General features: G+C 39.4%; 1 protein-coding gene across 7 annotated transcripts in view; it reads left to right on the top strand.

The window, feature by feature from the left end:
• The window catches only part of FARP1 (FERM, ARH/RhoGEF and pleckstrin domain protein 1), a 200,378-nt gene that overhangs the window by 59,682 nt on the left and 119,654 nt on the right, over nt 1–21,042 (top strand). The window contains exon 1 of one of the 7 annotated variants that reach the window (XM_021530285.2): nt 7,272–7,694. The exons of the other annotated variants lie outside the window; for them this stretch is intronic. The gene's annotated coding sequence lies outside the window, so the exon portion shown is untranslated. Of the gene's footprint in view, nt 1–7,271; nt 7,695–21,042 lie in introns of those variants that run through there. 7 annotated transcript variants of the gene reach the window in all.

Here is a 21,042-nt window from a genome sequence, read left to right on the forward strand (position 1 = left end):
TATCTGGTGACTAATGTATGTGTGAGGAATATTTTTTGTAATCCCTTGTGTCTGAGGGGCAGCATCTCTATTGAAACGTGTTTCCCACATCACTCTCAGTCAGACTATTCTCTTCTATCTTGAGTCAATATACCAAGGAGAGGAAAGATCATACAGTTTTATTTTTTAAGTCATAAAGAGAGTAGAAGCTATATGGTTGTTTTGATTTGGAAACACTATGATGAATTTTTTTCCTGCTATGCATGGACAGATACATGTTGATAAAGCAATACAAATGATTTCGAGAATACCAGTCAAGCCCTCTGTAATTTCACTGAAAACACTGACATATATTTGCTCCAGAGAACATTGTAGTGTATTCTGATTTTCAGTCCACAAATTGCTGTATTTGAATGCAATCAATGTCTTTGTTACTCATTCACCTGCTCCTGTGTCTGTCTTTCTTGAATTAAATAATTTCCACAGGAGCAGCTTGGGAATGCTGGCTTTGCTTTTTTACACCTCAGCAAATAACATTTAATATAGAAAGTATATTGGAAGAAACTTTTTTGATAAGAATAGCTGATATCTCTGTAGTGAATACCTCTGTATACCTTGTGGCAATGCAGAGAAATACATATGAGACAAAATAATTTGTTTTGAGGTTTAATTTATTTGTGCTTCAAGGGGCAAGCAAAGCCCAGAAGCTCTGACTTGTGCTGCTGCCAGGCCTCCTTGAGTTTTCTCTCCATGAAGAGCAGCTCCTGGCCCTGGCTGACCTCAGTTCACCCTGATGGGGAGCACAGGTACAGAGGGTACAGAGGATATGGCCACTCCTTCCACGGAAAATGCTAAATTGAGAGCCACAGGTCTCTACCAGGAGTTTAATACACACAGTGTTAACAGCAGCCCTGGAAATTGTGAGATGCAGAAGAGCATAGAGGAGTTATTCTTCATATTTTCCTGGCATTGCCAGGAAGGAGGTCTATAATTGGAAGAGCTGTATTAGTTACAGTACATGTAGTGAAACCAAAGCCAAGGCTGGTGTAGGGATGGGGAAAGTTCAGAAAGCTGATGGGGATGAAAACTGGGCTATTGCCCCAGTGTCTGTCCATGTGTTTCAGCCCCATTCAGCAGCTCAGCAGGGTTGAATGGCAAGGGCACATCTCTCATGCCCCAGTGGTTCAGAGAGATGGGTGCAAGCAAGGAGCTCCTTACGTGTGTCTAGTCCTTCCCTCTGCCCCTCACAAAGCTCAGCTTCACTCCTGGCTAGAAGAAGAACAGCAAGTTCTGTCAAGTAATGCACTGTCTTCCATGGTTCTGTAACCATCATCTCTTCCTGCTATCGTGTTTAATGCAGTGACTTCTCAGAGAGTACAGCCAAGAGCTTAAATAAATAAATAACTTCTCTGCAATTCCAGAGGTTCTCTTTGGTTCTTCTGGTCTCTGCAGGAATGCCAATAGACTCTTATCTTCCCACTTTATCCATGAGAAACTGTATGCAGGGCATACTGAAGCACTGCCTGGAAATGCGGTACAATATAGAACATACATAGAGTGAAATTAGGTCGTTCAGAGCAGTCAGTTTTGGTTTTCTGCTAACTTACAGAATAAGTATTGGGGGTGAGACAGAGGAAGACTCCCACAGTAGGCTGATAGACTTCACATGTGGATACAATTCTGTATGTGTAAAAAGCAAATACAAATATTTTCTAATAGATAGCTGTGAAATCCAAATCTGTGAGAGCTTCTGCATTCTTACAGTTTTTTAGCTAATACACATGCTTTGGGAAGGGAAAACAGTCTGGGGGAAATTGTGTGTTCATGAAACTGAAGAGTGATCCTAAGCAGCTCTATGTAAAAGGCATCGTTTTCACACCAATTAAAGACTGAACAGCCTATTTCTTATTAGCTAAGTCTAATTTTGTTTCTAATCAGGAAACTAAATATCAAAGCAGAAAGGGTTTTTCTGATTTGCGTTTAGTGGCAATTACATCACATTTCATTTCAATGCACCTATCTAGGAAACAACACATGAATGGAGCGGTTCTGAATCTTTCAATTGTTGGTGGGAGTTGGTCTTCTTTACTCCTACCACTGTGATTTAGAAAAGCTTCTATCTTCTGAAAAATGCTTAACAGATGTACCATCTAAGTAAAAACACCAATCAACATAGCTTTTTAAGAAAAGCTCCGCTTTTTCCAGTATATTACTGTGCTGTGTTTCTCTCCCAAAGTTAAAATATCACCCTTCTAATGCTATCATCAATGTCACTTTTTTCTTCCAAATCAATCAAAACAAGTGTCCTTTAAGAAGAAAAATCAATTTAGCCTATTAATTAGCTGAACTCAGTATAGTGCCTGAAGGCCAGAATGTCATTTCCCATAAGATTTGCTTTCAAAACACAAACAAAATTGGAGCACTCAACACAGGTTGTCATCATGAAGGGCTCTTAATACTTCAGAATACACTGGTAATCTTTATCCTACCTCATACAGACCTATTTAAATATTCTGATTAAATGTTGTTGCATTTGTTCTGGTTTTGTTTCTGCCATGTGGTAGATAAAGGAACTTTATTCAGTCAGTGTAGTCAGTGACTGGGCAAAACATCACTACAGCAAGCTACCAGAAGGTTGTATCTGATAATGGATTACTTTACTGTGATATAAGGCTCTTTATTTTCTCATCCCTCAACAAAAGAGATTATAAAATTTAGATTACCAACTCATAAATAAAGGAAAATAAAATAAGAAAAAGTTATTAAATGAAAGTGGGTGCTAAATATGTTGCTATATATTTATGGTTACCAGGGTTCCTGTCTATGAAAGCTGCTTGGAGAGAGTTAATACATCTTAGTGAAAATCTGCTTTACTGTTGTATCTTTTTGTTGGCAATAGTAAAGTTTATTGCAGTGAATATTCAGAGTGATTTGTCTTCTGAACTCAGTGGCTGGTATGTGCAGTGTGGAGCAAGTGATCCTCAGGAACAGAGACAGTAAATTCATCTCAGTGTAGCCCTTTATAAGAGCTGAACTGTGCTAACACCAGCCATGTAATGGGCTTGACTGAGTAGAAAGGTCCTATTCAAACAACAACAACAAAAAAAGAACAAAAAGAGACCTGACAACCCCCACTTGATTAAAATGTTTATTTGTCAAGAAACTTTACTTTCCGTGTTGCTTTGTTATGAATTTTAGGGCATGTTTAGGACTTCAGTGATTAACTTAGTATAATCTTGAGCAATGAAGCTTAGTTAAAGACTGTATGATAAAAGAATAAGCTCTTCTGTGGACATGCCATCAGTATAGTCTTTTGTCACTTTCCCTTTCATATTGTTTGCAGGATTTAGTTCTGTTTGTGTCTCTATTTTGCAGTGTTTTTCCAGAGGTTCACCTGGTTTGCACTGCTTAAAATAAGAAAGAAAGAAAACCTCAAGAGCTGTTTATCCCTGTTAAGTTCATGTTAACCACTTAAAAAAACTTCCCTCTAAGGAAATGTATCTGAGTATAATTTAAGCAAAGATCATGTTCTGCAGCTGATCCTCTTTTGCAGGAGGATGCCAGTGAGATTCTCCATAGCCACTCACAGAGAAGCTGGTGGGATTGGGACTGAAGAATCATTAAAACCATTCAAATGTTAAAATCATATGCAGGAGGAAACAAGAAAAGAAAAATGGAAACCACAATAGTTAAAAAAAGTGAAGCTCGTTGTCACTTCTTCAACTTGTATGTTTAAAGAAAGGCAGAAATATTCTCAGGTTTGCCAAACCCAAGAGTTTAAACATCCAGTAGGGAAGACCTAAGAATCACGTTGGTAGTTCTTATGTTCATAAAATCTTTCTTTTCAAGTGTTTAAACTTTCTCTGACCTTTCTGGCAATAGATATATATGACATTTAGAAATTTAAAAACTCAACTTGCAGCACATACAGAATATCCACATGAGGATTCTCTACCTTTTCTCAGGTGCCTTCTCCACCTTGTCCAGTGATGGCACCCTTCTGCCTTGTGAAAGGTTTTGATACTGGGCTGACTCTTGTCCTCCCACTGGGCCAGTGAGAAGTAGTTCAGGTTACTGCTACCAACTTCAGAATCCTGTCTACTTTGGAAGTGATTGGCATGGGAAAGCTACCCTGGCTGCATGGGAGCAGTTTATACTGGCACTTGTTAGAAAAGTAGATCATTGTCCTGCTACATTCTGAAGAGTTGGGGTTTTTTTCTCCAGTCCCTTCTGGGGAGAGAGCTACAGCAAAGAAGATAAACTTTTACATAAAAAATAATGCTTGCATGGAGTAATGACCTATGGTGGTATAAATGAGAAGTTTGTTCTATCTACTTCTGAAGTTTCATTCTGTTTTTAAAATTAGACCATTTTAATTCACTTGTTACTCTACTGGGTTTTTAAATATGCACAGTGCTTTTTGTTAAGGGTGTTTGCCTGACCCTGAATTTTTCTCTGAACGTTTTCAACAAAAGTGGTTAATGAAGTCACAGAAATTCCGTAAATTATGTGGTACTGTGCATCATCATAATCATGTCCTTGTTCATCTCCCTAGTTTGTAACAAATGCAATGCAAATACAGGGGCTTCACTGAATTTTAAACAAATTCATTTTAGTATGTTTTATTCTGGTGTTGGGTTTTTTTAGATTGTTCTGAGATATCAGTTCGGAGTTTTGAGCAAGAGAGAAAGGCTTTGCTATGCCTTTTAATGGGTTTATTTGTTTGAGGTTTTTTTGTTGAATGCTCCTAGTATCACAGAGCTGTACAGCAAAGCGTCTTGAAATTTGTGTATAGAGGGCTTATGGAAAAAAGGTTTGGCTAAAGGGTTAACTACGGTTTATGTCAACTTTAGTGAAGCTTTTGATACTGTCTCTCTTAACAGTCTCATAGATACAGGTGAATTATGAGTCGGGTAGGTAGGTGGGACAGTGGACTGAAAGGACTGAAATCTATCTGAGCTGCTGGTGCTCTGAGATCAGCAGCACAACATTCAGCTAGAGGCAGCACACTGTTTCACACTGAGACCAAAACTGTAAAAATTCTTCTTAAGGGCTTAGATGATGGGACAGGATTCACCCTTAGTAAGTCTGCAGCCAGTTTAAAATCAGGAGTGCTGATTAATGCACTAGTGGCTTGTGCTGCCATTTAGATGGACCTTGTTTGACAGGCTGGAGAAATGGGCCAACAGGAACCTCCTAAAGTTCAGCAAAGTCCTGCTGCTGAGAGGAATAACCCTGCACACCAGTACGAGCTGGGACACACTGACTGGGAAATGGTTTTGCAGAGAGGCCTTGGGGTCCCAGTGAATAACAACTTGAACATGAGTCAATAATACATCTGTGACAAAGAAAAAGCTTTTCCCATTAAGGTGGTCAAACACCAGTTACCCAGAGAGGCTGTGCTATCTCCATCCTCGGAGGAGATACTCAAAACCCTAAGGAGCCTGATCCAGCTTTAAAACTGGATCTAACTTTGAAGCTGGCCTGTTTTGATGAGGTGGGAAGAGCACTGAACCAGATGATCTTCAGATCATCCCCATGCAACCTAAGTTATTTTGTAATTCTCTGATTGTAGCACAAATGTTATAAACAGTATTCCTTTCCCTGCAAATACCCCCGGGGGAAGATACAGGCTGTGGTCTTTCATGTTTGTTTACTGTAACACAAACTAAATCAAAACAGATGTTTCTGTGCCTTACAGTTTAATAAAGATTTTCCCACGTGTTGAATGTATTTAAACTAAAAATATACAGTTTACTCTAGTGTCATCTTCAATGTTATATAGTTTCTTTGCTGCTTTCTGTGGTTTATGTGGTTCCAAATGCTGTTCCAAATCACTTTTCCATTTCTCATGGACAGCATTTTTTACTCTTTACCCTTATGAACGGTTCTCTTTCGAAGAATTCAATGTGACAGTTCTCCAGGACAATTGCTGGAGTTGTTATTGCAGTTCCCTTCCAAAAGGTACAAAGGCATTGCTGAAGGTGTTGCAAACCAAGTTCTCCTCAGTTTTTGTTGTGACTTAGCTGTAATGGGGGAGTATAGCATAATTACAAATGTCTTCTTCACCACTATTTTTCCTTACCCTTCAGCTGAGTTGATCCTGTTTTCGCCATCTAACCTGTGAAAACTTACTACAGACCATAAGCTGATGTTCCAGACTTGAGTCTGGAAAATAAGAGAAAAGGCAAATTTCATCTCAGGGGTGCCTACTTTTAATATCAAATAGAGTTCTTTTCAGTCCCTCATAACATTATTGTTCTCTGCAATCCACTGAGTCAGTAATGTTAGATTTTTGCTTGTGTGCAGTTCTCACTCTTGTTTATCTAGATATTTGAGTAGAATGAAAGTTCTGTAAAGAAAGATTTTGGGAAATACTATATTTGTTGAGTCAGAACCAAACCTGAACTGTTTGTTTTAATCCAAACCACCCCATGTCTAACAAACTAAGTTCATCTAGACCAGGACACCTAGTGATACCTTTAATTTGTGCTGGTCATTCTGAGGGCTGAAGGTAAATGATTCAGATAGAAAGAATTTTGTAAGGTCCTAATTTCTTGTTGATCTCCATAGAAGGTTAGGATTATTAACATCACTGGACTTAAAGCAATTTGTTTGTTTGTTTGTTTTGATGGAAAATAACATTAAAATTACAGAGGTGCTTGGAGGGAGAGATTGTAAAGACTTTGTATAGGTTTGATCTATTTTATTCATGTAATTGAAGGAGGAAATAAAGTTTGGCATATGGCTTTTAGAAGTACTCTATCTGAAACTTTCCTGCTAGAGGAGGCAAAATGCTGATATTTGGGATCCTGTAGGTACTAAATTTGCCATGAGACATCACCATGAAGAAGCATCAGTTTGCATAACATGTGTTTGCTGCTCCTCACACTGGGACTGTTAAGTGTTATTTGGAGTTACCCCCTGTCAATAAGATAAGCCAGTCCTCAGGTTTGGCAAATATTAACTCAGATTATATTTGCTTCTGAATAGTTTGTTTTATTAAAAATTCAGTCTTGTGCATAACTCTTTGAAGGCTTTGGACCAAAATTTGTTACAGGTGAAGCAAAAATAGATTCTAACATGTTGGACTGTAAGAAATTTTAAATCATTTTGGAAATCTGGGAAGCAGATGATAAAAGCCAAGAAAATATCTACTTCTGCTAGAGGGAATTGAAGTCTAGATATTTTCTTTACCCATAGTGACAAGCTAATGATTTCTGTGGAATGAAGAGGAGATATGCTAAACATCCATGCACAGTCATGTCATTTATGGCGTCCTGCATTCATCTGTACTGATGTCACCTATTCTCATTGTGGACCCTGTAAATAAATTAGCGTTCATCTGTTGCTACATATAAATATTGTTAGAATTTTGACCCTTTGAAACACCATTTTTTTAAAAGATAATATTTAAGAGCCAACACGTTTTAACATTCCAGTTGGTATTTATGTTAATTTGAGCTCAATTTGTTCTCTAAGCATTTGAAATCAGCTATTTTTAGCCTGGTTTCCTGAGGAACTGAAGTTTATAGGATGGCTGTATCTATCCATCTGCCTTCCACTGAGCTTTTTGAAGCCAATGATCAATTATCTTGATTTGGCAGAGAGTGAGGTTTTAATGCTGCTAATCCCTGGCAGGTTTCATTGATAGCCTTGGTTTGTTTGAAGAGAGGCACACAAATAACTACCCCATCTAAGGGAAAAGGTGTAAGGTAAGTTCACCAGTGGTGTTGTGTGTGGGTTGGTGGGAAAACATCTGGGCCACATCTCAGTGCTGCTTCTCACCCCTGGGACACCGAGAGAACAGTGAGCCTGAGCTGATGTTGTTGTGGCTGGGGGGAACTAGAAATATGTAAGTTGTGAAGCATGGGCTGTGGCTGAGCACAGCTGGGGGGGATGATGCATGGAGGTTATGGTCAAGGACATCACAGGTCATCCTGTGGTGATGAAAATGTATGAATATGTAGCAAGGAGTCTGGCATCAGTTTTATTGGTCTGAAAACTATTTGTCTTTAACAAGGGAAGCTATTGTATGGGCACTGTTCATGTCTCTGGAAGCCTGCAAAAACATACAGCTTATTTTTCATGTTAGGAGAGGGTTCTTGGACATGGCACACAGGCTTTTTTATGGAGAATGTACACCTCCAAAACAAATGATCTCCAAGTCCTTTAGAAACAAGTTGGGCTTTGTTTCTCCTTAGCCCAAATATAAATAAAGTTAGGCTTTATTTCTCTTTGGGAATCTGGGAACGGGTGGAGAAATGAGACATGGAATTTTAGTTATGAATGGTAACGTGATTGTGGAAATGAGCTGTGAGTTCTCAGACACTATACCTGGAGATGATTTAAAAAAAAAAATCTAGCTAAGGCTTTCTCAGTAGCCAAGGCTTTTCCAGTAGAGTTTGCTGCTAGAGGACAGTTCTCTGGTTTTGGTGACTGAACTTAAAATAGTTGAATACTAAAATAAAGTGGTGTTGGGGATTTTTTTCTGGTGTTTTACCTTATTTTCTTCAGTATTTAAAACCTTTCCTGAGATCATCATCTATTTGTTCATCTATAGAATCAATAGTCATAATACTAGAGAAAGAACATTTTCTCTACATGGAAAGAAAAGTTCTGTGTGTCCCTACAAAGAGAGAGTTATCCCTCAGAATCATCATGTGGCCTCTCCAGTTGTCCTCATCATAAAATACAGGATGTGAATTTTGTTCAAATGCCTGTCAGCTGAGATACTCTGTTTTATAAACTGTGTTACCAGCGAAGTCTGTTCATCTTTAAATCTCCAAAAGACTGTCTTGGGCTTTGCACTGCCATTTCACTTCTATGAATACTTTTAAACAAAAAGCAGACACAGGACTAGACTGTTGCACTGCATTTGACTGTCTCCTCCATAAAGCATGTATGCACTTATCTGTCTGCTTACAGATAAGCTTCTACTGAAGCTTCCATGACAGGTGGACACTCTGTGCTTCAATATGGTTTAGTAAGTTGTGGGTTACTTTACAGAAGCCATTTCTCAAGGAACAGAAAGTGTAGATTTTGGTTATAACTACCTAGCAGAGCAAGACTGAAGTGTGCTTCAATTTCTCTTCTTTAAAGCTGATAAGCTGATTATCTCTTCAATTTTCAGAATCCAAATCAAAACCTCTGCTCATAAGCCGTAACTCAGCTTGTGTATCTATTCACCTCTGAGAAGGGCTGGATAATTTGTAACAGAAACTTAGAGATCACACAGTAGTCAGCTGGAATGCAGAAAATGAGGTCATGTTTCTTGACCTGCAGTTGATTCTGCATTGCCCTGTTGCATCACTGACATGCATTAATTAAAGTCATTGCATGCACAGGTTTGAGCATTTGGAGTTTTTGAATTTTATTTTTATTACTGTTTATTTCTGCAACCACGCTTAGTATATGTATCCTAATTGACCTTTGTGTATACCTTGTGTAGAGAACACAAATTCTATAAAATACTAGCAAATAAGTCTGCTGTACAGATCTGTCTGCAGTGAAGAGCTGTCATGATCTTGTATTACGGAACATAGTTTTTGACAGTGACAGTGTATTAGGAGGTACGGTTTTGATGTGCCAACTCCTAGAGTCAATACTTGCTTATATTGTGCCAGCAAAGCTGTTTTAGCAGTGGAGATCAGGGTGTAATCCATCCCAGAAATAATGACCCTTCTCTTTTCCCCCCCCCCCTTTTTCTTCCTCCTCTTCCTTCTTCCTTCCTTCTCCTTTTCCCTTTCCCTTTGTCTGGCTGTTCTTTTAGCTGAATCAGTTCCCTGAATCACTTTGACAGCCAGAGAATTTCTGTCACATATGTGAGGTTCACGGGACTAATCTGCAAAGCTGAAACTTGAGACTCATTGAGAAGAGGGCTCCAAGAGGCTGAGACATGTGGTCTTGGCTGCCTGTGCTCGCACTGCTGAGAGTTTGCACTGCCCTTCTGCCATGGTGTAGCCCAGCTTGCTGAGTGACCTGTTGCTGGAAGATAGTTCTGCTTGGAAGGCCTCTGGATTGTCTTCTCCAGACAAACATCCAACTCTCCATCAGCTGCGTCTAGGGGTTTTTATTGACTTTCCTGGGGGAGCAGCAGGAGCTGAAAGGAGAGAGGTATGGGATTAAGCCAGAAAAGCTTTGGGAGGCTCTGACCCAAAAGAGCATCTGCAGCTCCTACCCTGGAATTATCTGGCTGTTTTTCTGGAGGAGAGGAAAGTGCTGAACATTGTAGTTCAGAGGGGGTTTATGCAGGGGATGTTGCAGGGTCAGGCAGTTGGGGTGTCATGTAGAGCAGTACCTCTGCATCCACATGCTGTGGTTCCCTCATTCTGCTATGGTCTGAAGGGGTGAAGCCAGGCTCTTTGCTTTTGCCTTGTGTCACTTTCACAATGCTTTCCTTACCAACAAGTATTAAAAAAATAAATATTGTATTACTAACAGAATTTCTCCCATCATTTATTATATATAAACTCATATATGCCTATTTGAGAGTTCATAGATCAAATTACTAGTGTACCAACTTGAATTTTTTTTAAAGGAAATTGAATATGCTGAACATATTCATATTTCTTGGGCTGTCTGTTATATATGTTCCATGTATAACTTCAAAAAACATTTCTCACTTCTTTTGTCAGATAAATATTACTACAAGAGGATAAAGAGTTATGTGCAAATACATTGGCGGTTTCATATAATTATAAATGTGTGCACTGGTTTGAAGGGGCAGAAAATTAAATTTAAAGGCATGCTGAGATCCAAGAGCTGAGTATTTACTGACAGCAGTAGTGCATTTGCAACAAAGCTTGATGTCATGCTAGCAATATATGTAGGCTGCACACATTAGTACTTTATGCAAAAGTAATCATAAACACGGATAACAAGTAGGAGAGTTGAAGGGTCTTAGCTTGATATTTCCTTGCTAATGAAGTGTCTAAGCATACCATTGTTTGTTACTTTGCTTCACAAAGGAGCCTCATGTGTTTTCAGCATAGGATATGCATCAAGTCCCTGTCACTGAATTTCTGTCAGTGTATTTACCTAAACTGTAATTTGTCCCAGCATTCATATTTGAAGGCCACAGCTACTCTCAAAGCTGCAAAATGAGAATCAAATTGCATTTCTGTATCAAATACGTGTTCCATATCACATACCTTTACATTTCTCTCATTCCAGGTTTTCCTGCCTTGAAGCTGAAGAGGCATTTAGCACAGTAATGCAATATAAGCAAGAAAGTTTGAAGCTATCAACAGCCACTACTTATGTTTAATATCTTTATTGGAATCTTTACCCTTCCTGCTATGCTTTAAAAATCCTTTAGGTAATCAAGAGCTTAGCCAAGAAAATTAATTGTATTTTTTTTCACTACAATACTTGCTGTTACAGAGGAAGATAAAGAATCAAGTATTTCTATTATTTTTCTTAGCAGTAGGTAATTTTTACTATATCAAGAGCTATACTTGCTAAGGTAATAGTAGCAAAAATCAGAATTTGATCAAAATTAATCATGGCATAAAGTAGTTGTGCTAGGAGATTGATAAGATATCTGTGTTCTCTTGGACCCCAAGCTTGGTAAATCATAACTAACTGGGAGGTGACTGAAGACTTTGCTTTCCTCTGCATAGTCACATGAGAGGCTGGGTGTTGAAATGGATTGACTGTTGATAGGATTTGCCATAGTGGATCATGCTTTCAGCTCTGTGCTTCTCTTCTAGCCTATTACAAGAAGGCAGACTGGACACAATGGCTGCATTGAAATATAGGTTAGCATATATACAGCACAATAGTTAAAATAGTCTCTGTTTCATGAGAAGTGTAGTCTACAAGTGTCATTTTATTGTTATCTGCAACATGGATATGTTTAAATTTGAATCTGTATTGGGGTGTTTTGCAATTATTTTTCAAGTATTCCTGAAAATTAAGAATGGAATCAACATTTGTATATATGTTAAAGAGATAAATTTTAAGAGTTTGAAGCTTATTCTTTTGCATTGGAAAGCAGATGAAGTACATGGAAGGGAGAAAATAATAGCCCAAAGTTTTATATTCCTTATTTCTTCCTTCTGGGATGTGATTATAAATTGCTGGTTAGAGCTTTAAAAGCTGATAGAATGCATTCAGGGATTTTCAAATTACTTTTGGATTTGTTTTTTAAAAAATCCAGGACCTGACACTTTAGCAGAGTTTAGAGATGATAGACTTTATTTTTTTCAACTACCTTACGTTATTGTTCAATTTTGTCCAGTTTGGTAATTGATAGCAAGGTGAAGTTAGCAGAGCAATGGGAGAGCAGGTTAACATGGTAATGACCCTGAGTTTTTCAACTGCAGTGTTATATTCATGCTTACCTGTATTTTCAGTATGTATAATTACTGGGATGATTATAAGAACACCATTGTTACAAATGACAACTGTTCTGCATGGTGTGATTTCTGTCCATTCATGCAGGGGCACCGCAACCCTGTGCTGGGTCCAGTATTTCTATAGCTTATAATTCTTTTGCATTCCTGATGGGTGTTCAGTCACACAGTTCAGATATGCCTTTCAAGATAGTCAGTAATCCGAAGATATTTGATGGTGATCCAGGTGTGTTCTGACTCTTGAGGCTCAGAGCAAGAACCTCAGCTAAAGGCAGAGGAGCAAGTCATGCCCAGTAGAAATGGGCATGTCTTGTCAGCTCCCATCTCAGTGTCATCAGAGGCCATGATACCTGAAGAGCTGAGATACTGGGCTGTGTCCTGGCCATGGTCTGGTGAAGCACTCTAATCCTACAGCTCTTGGCTAAACTGGGAGATACTGCTAGCAGAAAACAACATGAGTGATGACAGTGACAAAGAAAAGGCTTTTCTGACAGCTCATTTAAGCATCCAGCACATTTAGAGAATGCACAACAATGTTTTGTGTGCTAGATAAGAAACGATGGTCTGAGAGGCTAAAACGTTTGTGATCTGCTTATATGAGCATCCCAGTCCTTGCAGGATCTAAGAAGATAATTAGATAATAGGCTTCCATCAGCTGCTTTTGTTATATCTAGTCACGAAAAGAGAAAGAGGTAGCCTGTAGCATATCAGAAAGTGATGTAGGAATAAATGGAATGTACAGATGCAATCAGAAGGCACAGGTCATAATGGAAAGGACTACACACAACAACCCTAAACGTTTTTATTACTCAGCATTATATTCTTGGTTCCATGGGACTTATTTTGCCAGAGGACAGGGTGACAAACCAAGCAAATTGTTCTCAATCAGGGAATATCTAAGGGCCAGGTTTCTAAGGGCATTAAAATTAATTCCTGACAATGCAAAAGACATCTCTTGTCCTAAGTGCTTGTGTTAGTGTGAGTGGTTTTTTGTTTGTTTGTTTGTTTCAGGAGAACCAAATTCTAGTAGTCTAGATTAAAAAAACCCAAAAAACTAATCAGTAACTCCTTTATGCACTGCTGCCTTTGTCTGTATATCTGCTTAATTTCTGCATCTGCTGCATTTTCTTACAGAACATTTAATTTTCAGAGATTAGACAAAAAATGAAAATATATTTAAGCACTGTTTGCATCCTTTTTTCCCCCAAAACCTCCTTTCAGGCTTTCTTTAGTTTCATTTTTACAATTTTACTTATTACTATCCATTTATTGCTTTTCTTTCATTCCATTCAAAACTTTTATGCATAATGCAGTCTCTCTGTAAGGCCCTTATTCTGAGTATATTTAAATCTCTTTAACTCGGTTCATGGAAAGGGAATCTTTGAATTATATATTTATTGCCATTTTGTTCCAATTCCCTTAAATTCTTCATAAATTCTTTGACTAGCTTTAGATTTTGACTTCTCTTAAGACAGTAGGTCCTATCTTGAAAAACTAGGAAGGCTTCCCACTTGTTTGCCTTCATAAACTAACAGCTGAGCACTGAAGCCCTGTTATGGCAAATGTGAGCATGACTGAGTTTTTTCCTGCTGAAGAAAAAAGAATGGCAATGGTGCTCCAAGACAAAGCTGTTTGGGTTATCATGATAACTTTTCTAGCAAGCAGAGTTGTTTGAATAGAATTATCAGCTGCAGATGCAGTAAATGAGGCACAGATCATGCTCACTAGGCTGGGTGGTTTCAGGGAGGAGGGTGAAATTTGCAGTGACATTTCTGCATGTAATAGAGCAAAGCTCCAGTCTGTAAAAAAAGTGAAGTTATCTGCTCAGAAGTCCTGCCCCATGGTGAAAGCATAGAGAAACTTGGGAAAATTACAGTTCTCGCAGTCTGTGGATTATCCCAGATCTCTGACTCTATACATGCATTTGCTTCAGATAATTAAAGAAGCAGAAAAAAAAATGTGCCTTTTTTCATAGAAATAACTTGTTCTTTGAGGTGCCTGGTATCACTGGGTAGCTACAAAGCGTGCCTTATCCCTGGCATCTCTTAAGAGCTTCCTTTTCAGATCCAGAATGATATTTTGAAGTTTGTGTCTCTGTTAGCTCCTGTCTCATGTCTGTCAGCTCCCTACAGCTGCTGCCAGGTCTGACCCTGCTGTCTTTTAGGCCAGCTCTTGTTGATGGGCCACGTCTTGTCCAACTTGATCATAAAACCTCATGAAATCATTCATCCATGTCTGTTTGCCCTGTAAACATTTACATTACTCTCCTGGGCTGAGCACAGGGGGCAACTTTCATTCTCTATGTCCTGTCCATTGAAAAATGCTAATTCAGAGTAGTCTGGCACTGCTCACCTGTTATCTTCTGCTCAGATCACACTCTTGATTATTTAGGTTCACTTAATGGTTGCCTGTCTGAACTGTGTCTTTCTCTGTGCTCAAGGATTCCTCTGGGAGCTTTGCTCCATGCAAGTAGGATATACTGCATGCTTTATAAGAGGCCTGTTTTGTTGTCTGTATTTTGTGTGTTATAGCTCCTCAGGGATTCAACTGCAAAAGTAAAGAATTATGGTAGTGACTTACAGCATCTTGATGTTATGTATAGATCACTTAATTACATTTGAATGCCTGAAGACTTAAGAGATGCTTCCCTTTTGAAAAACCACCAGCCCAAAAGAGGTCTTTTCAAATTAAAGACACCCCCAGCAAATTATAATTTTTAAATCTTATGCTCACTGTTGGGAAAGTATAATTTGTTTCAAGTGTTACTGCACATACTGTAGCCTTTCTCAAGAGCTGTATGAAAAGATGATACTTTGATCTGAAGTTGGATCACTTGGAGAAACATTTTCTGCATGAAATGAAGAATTGTTCTGCATTGTTGAGGGAAACAAATTAAAAGGAGATTTTTTTCAGTCTCTCCTAATCCAGCACACAAGAAGGAGCATTTATTTCAGTCCAAAAGTATAAGATCTAGTCAGTAGATTATGTGAGTGTTGTTTATCCACAAAGACTGTAGGGAGAAAATGTGATAGTGAATGCTTGTCAGTGAGATCCTTTTCTCTTGGAGAACTGATTCAGAGCCTAAAGTAAAAATGGCATTTTCTTGTACTTGTGAATTTTTAAAAAAAGTCTTTTAAAATGCAGAAGAATTTTAAATAAAACTTGCAACAGCAGGTTGTAGTAGGCAGAAATGTAAGTGTGATGGTGTATTTAAAAAAAATATACCCCAAAGCTGAAGATTTCTTTTCTCTCAAGCAGAATAAAAGTAAATTTACTATTAATATGGACAAAAATTTCACAAATGAAGCTGAAGCAAAAATTATGTCTGACCTGATTGTAAAGATACAGCAGTGTTTAAAAGTGTTCTAGGCAGGATTAATTCCCACTTAGAAGCAAATTTAAAGTTTAGAGGAGGGTGGTTGGAAGGAGACATACATAAATAATTGCCTCCCAATCTGGAATTTCCGCTTGGTTTCTGGCCAGCTGGAGGAGTGGACGTTTTTAGACAGGACAGCAGTTGTTAGTTTTTCTCATCATTAGCAGTCAAGAAGGTTTGTCCTTTGACTTGCAGTTAACTGAGAAAAGGTGTTGAATGGTAAAAAATTGAGCTGTCCTTGAGTATGTTCTGTTTATGCAGCAAACCACGTCTTTTAAATGCATTATCTTAACTTAGTCATTAAAAATAGTTACCTTCAAGGGGAAGGAGGCGTATTTAATCTACATTGTTTCATTGCATATTCCAGACATATTTTACTACACATTTAAGTTATTATATAGTTTATACAGTACCAATACTATATCCCAGACTTGCTGATGCATTGCATGCCTTGACGTGTGGGCGTACACACGGTCACGTTTGTAGCTCTGTAAAATGACGAGACCACTGATGTTAGGGACAGGCCTTGCTGGATCACGGCATGGGGGACAGGTTGTCTGTTAGCACTGAGATGAGTACAAGGGACTTTGATTTAAAAAAAAAACCCAGACCAATCAGCTTCACCATTTTTTTTAGTGCGTGCTGGCGGAATGTCGGGCTTGGTTTGTTGTGGGCTACAGGTGTGGCCGCGTTCCACTCTCATGAGCCCAAGTGGCATCTTGAGCTGTGTCGGTGCTGGGAAGGATCTCGTAGCCCTTCCCTCCCTGCCAGGCCTGGCTCCCATGCCCTGGCTGGCCCAGCAGGGCAGGGGTGCTTCCTTCTGCCTGGCTGCCAGGGCACCACCAGCCCTGGCTGCCCTGCCCATCTCCAGCAGCCCTGCCCCAGCCGTGCCCCAGCAGGGCTGGTCTCCCACAGCCTGGCATGGCTGTGGGCCCCCTGAGCTGGGCCCCTCCTGATGAAGGAGCTGTTACCATTTTCCTTCTTTAATGCCAGGTGGGAGTAATAGGAATTGAGGTTGTTTTCTGTTGTCACACAGTACTTTCAGTGCTAGGAGCCCTGCTTCTGCTTCCTTCATTTACTGTGAGTCAATGTCTGACTTTCTCCTGAGCAATTTCTCTTCAATCCTCCCCCTTTGTCTTCAGGAAGAAGTTGTCTTTCTCCTCCACTGTTCACCTCCCCCACACTCTTTCAATGAAAACTCATAGGCTGGATTTCCACCTCTAGCAAAACAAAGAGAAGTTTAAGACAATTATTGAAGATGCACTGCAGTAAGTAAAGGGATTATCAATAGCAGAATTAAATCGTGAAGAGTAAAAAACTTGAAGTTCATGTGTGGAAAAATTAATGCTATGAGGGTCTCAAATAAAGACAAAATAAATCAATTACTTATATGAGCACTACTGTCTGCTGCTAATCAAAGCTGTTATTATAATAAAAGCTCTATTATAGTAAAAACATTAAACAAGTTCTTTTCTATGTGGCAAGACACTGTTGCAGACACACTTGTATCTGCACTAGTCCACATATTCATATTCCTCATTTAGTTCTATACTGCTAAACTCTCTAGATTCTAAGAAAAAATGTGGCACAATACTGTATGCTTAAATATTGTGGTGTGACATACCCAAAACAAGTAATGAATGAGAGGTGCACTGAGTGACCATCTCATTACAAACCTTTCTGTCTTCCCCATTGTTCAGTCTTTGGGAACAGGAACAATGACTATTTAGGCTGCAAATAATGTGCTTACCCAGTAAATTGCCATGAGAAAAGTCCCTCTGTATATATCTGTTTGCTTATGCCTCCCTGCAGGGCATAATGCATGCATGAGATCCTACATAAGGAACACACACTTTGTTGTGCATAAGATTTATGTAGTAAATTTTATCTATGCCTGGAATCCTTTTGTTATTAATATTGATTATAATTATTAAAGTGTGTGAGTTATAGCTGCTATTCCCACAGGCAGCAGTCCCTCACCCCCATCTTTACATCCTTGCAGTGGAATCATCCCTTTAGCAACAAACTCAGATTTTCAGGTTTCTTCATCTTCTTTCCACCCCATCTTTACTTTGCCCTGTCACCAGTCCTGGATCTGCCCTGTCCACTGCCCACTGTTGACTCTCAGCCTAGACATGAATGGTATAATGCAGTTTGCCAATTTGCTAGTACTGCATTGCAAATCATATATTAAATGGTTTTCCTGGGTTATTTTCCACTTCTTCCAGGGCACAGCTATCAATTTGTGGGATAAGCAGCAATTTTTTTCAGGTTATACTTGGGGAGTCATTAGTTTTTTGCAAGATGTTTTCATGTCATGTTAGATTTTTTCCAAAGATATATGCTTTTAAAGTATGGTTTTAAAAAAGAAGGTTCTAAACAATTTCTGGTATTTTTCCTTCAACAGCAAACTCACAGAAAGAAAGTTCTTTAAGTTTTTGATTTTCTCTTGGTCTTGTAAAGATGTGTGTTACAATTCACCTTGGGTGCTTCAGACTCCTCTTGATGGTTATGTGTCAAATTATTCTGACAATGAAAGTGTCAGGAAATATACATACCCTTCAAAACACTTGTATGTGACACAAGTACTAAAGGAACAGTTTTCTGACAGCTATGGGAAAAGTTAGGATTGGTACTGCAGAAGAAGAAAACCACTGTAGAAATGTTTGACCTCTGTAGGATGTGCTGATCACTTTCCCTGTCCTTCAGGTTTCTGACTGAGTAGAAAAATAAGTAGTACTGTGAAAATCCGAGGGATAGTTGGGTGCAATCTTCACTGGTACTCATCTACCAGTGTGTGGCATTAAGGCCATACTTGGTATAGAGAAACAAAATGTTGAGGGATTTTGAACATCAGAGTGTGTCAAAACCAGTGTTCTGTTAGCATGGTCAAATCCAGAAATACTCACTATTTCTCTCTTTCTCCTGAATATTTGCTGCATGATTGAAGTGTTGAGAGTGAGCCGACCTGGCTCAATAGACCTGTTAAGGGGTACAGTCTCCACTTCTCCCAGATCTTTGTCTCCTGGCCCCTCTAGTGGAGTCTGTGTAGGCAGTGTGTCTTTGCAGTGGGACATGGTGTCCTTTGGGGGAGTGCATTGCAAGACCTGGGAGGTAATTTTAGCTCCAACAATGGCCTTGTTTGCTGCCAATCTGATAACAGCCATCCTGGTTTGCAGAGATCACAATCTACTTTATGCTTGGTGTGCTGTCAGTCTTTTGAATGTTAAAAATCAAATACTGTTTATATAGAGAAACAAAGTGGAAAAAATAGTTTTATTCCTGTTGAGAACTTGTCAATTTATGTTACTAAATGTCATGTTTTTCCTGCCTGCAATCATTTTTTGCTTCGTGAGCTTGCGGGGGAAGCACTGCGCAGCATCTCATGAAGAGGAAGCTGCTCAATCGCTGCCCTGACCTCGAAGTGTCTCCTGGCAGCCCAGCCTGGGCCCGCTTCCTATGGGTTTTCCCACTGCAGAGCCTTTCCTCTGGGGACCAGTCACTCTGGACCAGTGCAGCTTTTGCCTCAGGATGCACAAAGTCTGCTCAGTCTCTGCACAGCACGGGAGGTTTTCAGAAGCTGTTTGCTGAGTGACATCAGTGCAGTGGTTTCTCTCCTTTGATGGGGAGAGCTGAGGATGAGTTCCCAACCACAGAGATGCAGCCTCTGGTGGTCCTGCCACCCACCTCCAGCGGGATGTTTGGCAGGACGTGCAGCTGCTGTGAGCCAGCTGGCCACACCTCCCACATCGTCTCCAGCACTGGGTGGAGAACCACTGATGGCACAAGGCAGAGGAGAGCAAGAGCAGCAGAGCAGAAGTTGACCACCCTGTGCAGTCAGGGGTTCCTGAATACCCTAGCCAGGCCCTAGCTTGCAGTCTTATTACACCAATTCTCTTAATCCTTCAGCTCATGCTGCTGTATCTATAAAGCATCATTGCCTATTCATGAGAAGAAAAGCCTTCAAAACCTTATTTGCACACTTAAAGTCACTTCAACCCAGCAGCGTGCAGATGCTCTTGCCTACTCCCCCAGTACTCTGAGGTGTAGCCAGGCACTGTTCTGCTTGTGCTGCAGAAACAGCTGGTGAGGAGGTCTCATGCTTTTGCTCCATCATTTAGTAATTAAAGGCTAATCTTACAGCTGCCTTAAATGGCAAGAATGGAAGCTAGCTCTGCCATCTTCCGATTTTTTTTTTAATTAAATAGATTACAGTGCAGCATGCCTTGAAAATCCCCTTTTCAAATGTGTTCTTTGCTCTTTGCTTAATTCGTATCCTGTGGTCTTATTACATGTTGATGCACTCACAGTTTTAGATCTTTATATGATACATGAGAATATTTTGCGTGAAGGAATGACATTGGTGTTACAGGTCTGGTAATATAGAGTCTCAAATTACCATTTGTGTCAGTAAGAGCACAGTATTTTCTTCATGCTTCTAAGGAAGAGGAAATTAAATTGAAAAGCCTTTACATTTCAAATATTGAAAGATAGTAAAATGGCTACTGTGAATTGCCTCAAAAAAAAAAAAAAAAAGACATCCAGTCCTTTTGCATATAACTGAGCATAATTATTTAGGTGTTCAAACCCATTTCTTGTTGGACAGAAATTGCAGGATGAAGCAGGATGTTAAAAGTCTGCCACAGCATCAAGGTGTGATGTGATGAAATCAAGACAAGGAGCACATAACGTGGCCTTTCTCTTTTCTTATTTGGGGGGGATGTTTGGTGCAGTCTCTTCACCCCTCCACACCAAGAAAAAATTGTCAGCAGTTTCTTAGTCTGCTGAGTGTGATTGATCTCACAGCAGTGTTCAGTGTTTCATTTTTTCTTCAGTATTCTTAAGAAGGTCTGTAGGAGAGGTGGATTTACCACAATGGCGGCTAAGTAGTTTAACTTAATCCTGAATAAACAAAAATATGCTCTCACCAAGGACCTGGCATCTGGGACTGTCAGCATTTATTACTGCAAGGCTCAGAAGAGATAAAATGATCATTAGCCTTCACAGAAAGACCGTAGATATATTTTGAAAGGTATATACTTCAAAGCACAAATTAGCTTCTCAGAGAAACTAGTTTAGCTACTACAATGCCTGTATTAGTAATGATACAAGCAAAATGCTTATCTCTTCAGGGCTCTATTTTACATGTATGTGGTCCTTCTCCATGGGCCAAATAGGGCTGAAATAGGTGTGTTTACTGTTAGACATATGTGCATTTACAATTGTGTGATTTTGTACTCAAAGGTTTTATCTGTTTTGGCTTCTGCTGAAATATCTCCACGAGGGAAACTGTATTTAGTAATTAACTGAGGTTTGGTGGGGTCTGGC

This window comes from Lonchura striata, chromosome 2 (assembly GCF_046129695.1).
Source record: "Lonchura striata isolate bLonStr1 chromosome 2, bLonStr1.mat, whole genome shotgun sequence".
NCBI classification, from domain to species: domain Eukaryota; kingdom Metazoa; phylum Chordata; class Aves; order Passeriformes; family Estrildidae; genus Lonchura; species Lonchura striata.